This window comes from Cryptomeria japonica, chromosome 8 (genome assembly GCF_030272615.1).
Source record: "Cryptomeria japonica chromosome 8, Sugi_1.0, whole genome shotgun sequence".
NCBI classification, from domain to species: Eukaryota; Viridiplantae; Streptophyta; class Pinopsida; order Cupressales; family Cupressaceae; genus Cryptomeria; species Cryptomeria japonica.
The window spans coordinates 254471328-254478480 of record NC_081412.1 but is presented as its reverse complement, the minus strand read 5'-3'; positions in this window follow the sequence as shown (position 1 = coordinate 254478480).

Here is a 7153-nt window from a genome sequence, read left to right as displayed (position 1 = left end):
ATCAAGAAAAGGGGAGTAAAATAAGGAGCAATCATGTGGAGATACATAAACCCTATGGCATCCATAGATTAATGAAGCCACAAACTATCTCAACTAAAGGAAAAATCCTTATCCATATTGGTAAGATTATGGTTATGATAAGACATTGGCCATCTCAGTCTAAATCAACAAAAAAGTAGGCAACACTATCAAAGAGCAGCTCAAAGATAGAGGGAAGGCCTTCTTAGAGATTGTCAAGATATCAAGACACATCTGCATGTGAGAAAAGAAGTGAAGAAGCCTATTCACTGTCAAGAGCATGTTCATGAGGGTAGCTAAATGCATAGAGAATAGTCACAAGGTAAATGGTTGCAAGTTATAGTAGCAAACAATATGGTAGACCTTAAACAAGACGAATCACTGTAAAAGATGATGCTATCACAGTTACAGACAAAATAGAAGTGACTGAGCCTTCACATTGAGTCTTGAGATAAAATAGTGACCAAGAGCAGCAATACAGTGATTCAATTCACTGTCAAAAGGACAAATTTACTACAAAGAGCCATCAAGATATGAATAGAGATCAATGAATTTATGAGCACTCAAAGGATAATCTTCAAGGTCATCACGAAGGTCCAATCTCTATCACAAGGAAAAATACCAGTCCTAAAGGTTAAGCACAATGACGGTTTTGAGGTAAAAGTATTATACAATCATAAAGACTTAAAGACAATCATATCAATAATGTAGTCATAGCCTTTGTCTCTACAACTATGTGTTGAAAATGGCATTGGTGTTTGAAATAATACCATTTTTAGCAATCAAAAGCTTCAAAACAATCATATGATAAATATAAACCATAGTGATCAAATCACAGTCACAATGACAATAATAAAGACAACCGCTGTCTTTTGATAATAATAGTCAACTCAAGAGGACACCATCAAATATATGAAACAAAAAAGTGCCACAAAGGTTTCTAGAGCATCAATGACAGTATAATGGCAGAGAATAGGGATGTACAAACTACAATATCAGTTATGAAAATAATCCTATAGCTTGAGAATGAAGGGATAAGAGTAGACTTAGATATGAAATTTAAATATAAGAGAGACATGGTCACCAAGGTTTCATGACAATAATATCAATGTTCAATCAATACAAACAGTCCCTCATTGGCATCATTCAAGTTCACTATGTTCAAGTGGATTGCCAAGATAAAAAAATAGTGATAAATAAGTAGAACCGACACTAATGATATACATGATATAGCCCAAAATAAAATCACAGAGGACCAACCCCTAGGCCTTATAAAATGATACAATAATGATAGAACTATGTTTGCTGCAATAATATCACAATCGCATTGAAAAATTAGTACAAAAAGCCAGTGATGGGCAATACATAGATCCATCAAGACATGCTCATGAGAGGACACATAAAACACACTGTTCAAAGGCCTAAAGGTCAATACACAACCATGAAGCATCCTCAAAGCATGCAAAGAACAATAAAGACAGTGAGTAAAGGGCATTATTATAGTTATAGATAGTGCAACCATTCAAAATCATCATGAGATGGTTTATGTTTTAAGAAAGATTGAGTTTAATTTCAAGTTTAAATCTCACATTTATGTTGTGCATCAAATATGAGTCCACATAATTAGTAAAGATCCTCATGATTTAGTTCATGAGGGAGTCTGGGAGAAAAAGAGGTGGACTTCTCAGTTACCTTCAATTTGAGCCTAAAAAGGAGGAGATTATGAGAACTACGGAGCAGTTCCATATTAGTTTTGACCCTTCATGTGTTACATATCAGTTCAGAAGCACTTTGGTCCTACCAATATTTAGTTTATTTCAGTTTTGGACACCTTTTTGTATTCCCTTTTCTCAAAATTGACCCCAATCCCAAAGATCATGCAAGATGGAGATAAAACCAAGAGGGAGGGGTTCTAGTTGAAGTCGAGTTCACAGAGGCACAAGTAATTTATTTTCCAACTTACCTCTCAACTATTGAAAGAATTATTCTCCTTTAAGATTTTTTTCTTCTCCTCTTTCTAAGTTAGTTCTTTTCTCTCTACCTTTTGCTTTCAGCAGGGTATGAAGTATTGTAAGCTTATTTTTATGATATTGTAACAATAACACTATTTTATTCTCAATAAAATAGTAGCATTTTCCTTTTCAATACTTCTTGTATTGTGTTATGAATGGATGATTCTAAAATTCTATGATTTATGTTCAAAATCCTCTAATTTGTTTGATTCAATAAGAATTTGATGTAAGGAGATACATGTTAGGTGCAGGTCCTAAATTATGTTAGTTGATTTTAATGATTTGTAGTTGTGAAAACCAATTGGTTCTCCTTCAAGCAAGCACTAGGTTCAACCCTTTCTAAGAAATACTTATGCATTACATGTCTATTTGAGTTGTGAGAGTTTTAGGGCTATTTGTTGAAGGTTTTATGAGTTAAACAGGTTGCAAATCTTAGTTAACATTTGGAACATCACCTCCTTTTAGGATAGATTTCATTTCAATCAGCCTTTCTATCATTTTTCCCATCAAGAATTAGTTTGTAGGAGGTTCATCAAGGAGAACCAACTGCTTTGTAGATTGACCTTCAATTTGGGCAACCCAAAGGCTCAAAGGTGTTTCCATGTCTCATGGGATTGCTGAGCTACTAGCTTAGCATCACAGTGCAATCTTGGTGACAATATTATCAAAGTTAAAATGTCCCATCCTTTTATGCCATCTCTAACATTCATTCATTTGTTCTAATGCCTTCAACTACCATCTTTCCAAATTTTCTTTTCCTAATTACACATCTAGTCTTACTTAATAAAACCCCATAACCTTTATTTCACATATGACTAAAACTCAACAAACTATGCCTTAGACCTTCAACATAATAAACATCACTAGTTTTATGCTCACCATCAATCAAGATACTCTTGCAAATAGGTCCAACTTCCTCTCCTACAAATTTCATTTATTCACCATCATACTTCTTGAGATTAATGAAATTATATTTATCTTCAATCATGAGATTTGATCATCCAAGATCAATGATCCATGTCCTTGGTTCCACCTTAGCATGTAGTGCAGTCTTTTCTCTTTCCATATTTCTATTCTCTTCAACATCTTCCTATCTTATGGACATATCTTGGTTCTTGTCTTGTATAAGCAAAAATAAAGATTCTTCATTCAAGTCCTCACCATCTTCACCCTTAGATGAATATAGCTCCATAGAGAATAAACTCTTTTTCCCTTTATCTCTATTATTTGTCCCTTTCTTAAAATCATGCCTTCTATATCTACTTTTCTTTTCATCATCATCAAGTTTCTTTTAATATTCCTTATACATACATTTTGAAGCATAATGACCAATTCTACCACAATTAAAGCATTTCAAGGGCAACTTACCTTTGTACTTTCTAGTTCCTCTCTTCAACCTTCTTGCAAAGTTCACTTTAATCTCATCCAGGTTTTCACTTGTTTCCAATTTATCTTCTGATATCCTTGAAACATTAAATGCAACTTCTTTTCGATAGGTTTTTATATCGTCCATCTCTCCAATTTCAAAATTAGATAATGTTTTGATGAGTTGATAAATCGAGTAGTTATTCAGATCATGAAATTCTTGAATCACACATTTCATTGGTTTGTGGGGTTTAGTCAGTGTAAATAAGATCTTTCTTATAACATCACCTTCTTCTAAGGTTCCACTGACAACTTGGATAGCCTCAGTAGTATCATTCATTTTTGTGTATTTAGTTCTCAATGCTTCCATCATTTGTCATTCTCAAAGATTCATACTTCTATTTCAAATTCATTAGCCTAGCTTCTTTCAATCCTTTAACGTTTTCAATTACAACATCAATCAAACTACTGATACGTACTGTTCTAGCTTTTGCATTTGTCTCCTGAGCCTTATGTTCATCCAAATTTGTAGGTCCATTTGGAGGAGGTGTATAATGAGTCTAGATAATATCCCAAATTCCATTCCGCAAAGTCTCCAAGTAAGATTCCATTTTTTCCTTCCAATAAGAGAAATTTGTTCCACCAAACATTAGTGCCTTAAGATAAAGTTCCTACGTGATTTTGGATCTACCTCAAGCAATTAAGCTTTTCAAAGAGGAACCAAAACTTTGATACCAATTTTTGAACACATGACAGATTGAGAGGGGGGTGAATCAGTCTAGAGCTTTAAAATAGATTAATTATAAAACATCACAACCTATCATAGTGGTAAGAAATCAATTATCAACACATGAACACTAGATTTATGTGGAAAAATCAAACACAAAAAAACCACAATAAGAATCTAACTCACAATATGAACATGAATGATTTCAAAGTTTTAGGCTCACTGCCAAGGAGAAACAACATCTGATACAATTGCAAGGCTAAGAAACATTGTCATAGGGCAAGATACAAGGACTTGCACAATTGAGGTTCATTGCTTTAGGTCAAGATACAAGTTGTTGTCATAGGATACATTGTCAATCAACAATGAAGAAAATAGTAGAATTAAAACTGAGAAGGATCTCCTAAACATGAAATTATCCTTAAACAAATAGATCAAGCGACCAATATCATAGAAAATATTTTTGATAACCACCACTATCACAGCACATAGTCTCACTAAACATATCACCTTCAAACTTTTGACTTTTGCACTCTTAAATTTGAATGCACATCATTTACATGCTCTTCTCATCAATTCACACACAATCCATACAACATATTTTCAACTCATACAGTCACACTCGTTAAATATGAGATAGATAATTGAAAAGCTAATTGAGGGTCTACCAGAAATAGAATAAGCATTATTACACAAAATATGCTACCCAAACCAAAAATACTTAAATTGGTTCACCCAGGACAATGAGGGGAACAAAACACATCACAATACATCCTTCCAAGATGTATCTAATGGTCTGCACATGCTAGTATATTCTTCAAAGACACTACCAAATGTAATGTGTAGAAATAGCAATCAATCGACCAAAAAACACCTTTCGATATGAAATACCTAACGTGGATCTCCATTTGCCATGGTGAGACCCATAACAACCTCTTAATACATCCTCCAATGCATATATGTACCAAAAGAATATAATCCAACCAATATAACTCAATTAGACACACTAAAACATAACACAATTGAATTTCCCAAACATGAACAACAAATCTTTGTTGTGGAACAAAGAAATCACTAGAGAAGAACACTAATAATACTAGACGAGCCATAAAGTTACATCCACTAAATCACAACACAATCTGCAACATATCTGAAGGTCTCCAAAGACGTTCTAGACTAGTCTAATAGACACACTTACTGCTAGAGAATAGAAATAACCATCCAAACTCAAATGCCACAAAAAACACCAAAAATGCCAAACTCAATCTATAGAAGAAACTATAATTGCAACAACCAAGAGCATATATGGACTAGAATCCATTCAGATAACCAAGTTTGACATCAATGAAAACCATACAAGCTCATACTACCAACAAAGCTTGATGACAATTTTGTTGAATGTTCCAAACTAGAAGAAGAGATTCTCTCTCTAAAGAAAGAGTTGGAGATTGCAAAAGGACAAATTGATAAAGGCCTAAAATTGAAAAAAAACACAAACAACCTTGATGAAATAATAAAAAAATAGAAATCCCAAAAAGATAAGGATGGTCTTGGTTTTGAAAAAGGTCAGACCTCAAAATCAAATGCTTCTATAAACATTTTGGAAATGAAGAAGAATGAAGCTTGTAATAAGGACTCCAAGAACACTAAAGATAACAAGAAGAGATTGGATAAAAAGCAAACAAAAATCAATTATTAGAAAAAAGGCTTCAAGGGATCCTTCCCTTAAAAACTACAAATTTTAGGTATTCTCAATCCTTTCAAGGTTGTTGTTATTCTTGCAATAATTTTGATCATACAACCCTTGAATGTAGAAGTAGAATGACAAATGATTACAAGAATAGGAGATTTTTTGCATCTCAAGATACAATACTATTTTCCCTCATTCGTTCCATGGTTACTGCTATATATGCAATGAGTTTGGTCATATGGCTATAGATTGCATATCTAAAGTAAGAAAATATATCTTTTGTCCAAGTTATAATTGTGTGTGCTAGAAATGCAATAAATTTGGACACAAGGCCAATTTTTCAAAAGCAATTTTTTGAAACCACCTAATCAAAATAAGGAGAATACTTTGAGTAGACAAAAAAAAGGTGAACACAAAGGTTTGGAGAAAGAAACAAGAGAAAAATGTTGAAAGGAAATCTGATACAATGTTTATGAAAAGTGCACAAACTCTCTCAATAAACTAAACTAATTCTTTAACCAGGGGGGAGTTACAATTTGCAAATATTTTACCTCTAGTGTAGCAAGAGATGTTGAAGTTTTCAGCATGTGTTGGTTAAAGAAGTTTTTGCTCTTAAGAGAAAAACAAATTTTTCCCAAAAGATCCTGAAATAAAACTAAGTCCACCCATTTAAAACATTTAGAGAAACAGTTTCTTGAAGACAACCATTAATTTAAAATAAGTCTTTTAGGCTTCCCAGCCAATAATCAAGGAAAACAATAAAACAATAAAATTATGAAAATGCCCCTGCCTATTTAGCTTCCGGTTCATTATCACCAATGATCTCCACTTCCTGTACAACACGCACCGCTTCTTTGGCCTTAAGCCTTTGTCTATACTCACGATACCTATTCATGATCAGCTCCAAGCCCGGGTCCTCTGGTACTTCTGTGATGCACAATCTTTTTCTCCATTTTGAAATCAACCCATTAGTAGTGGCAATGTTTTTGTACATTTAATCCATCTTGAACTCAAAGGCAGTGGTATGCATCTACAAGTGACACATGTTGGCATATGTGCAGAGCTTGATGACATGATGATATTGTATGTTGTCATTGATGTCAATATGCTGAAGTATGAACCAGTATATTGAAGTAAGCAAACTGGCAAGAGAACCGATATGATATTGTGAACCGATATATATGAGAATCGGTATGATATTGTGAATTGGTATAAGTGAAAAAGTGAAGTGGCATGTTGGAATGAGAATCGGTATATGAGAAGTTTTGTATTGGGGTTTCATTTGGCATGACTACCGGTTGGTAGTCTCAACTTCAGGGTTTCTGGTTGATACATTTCCAA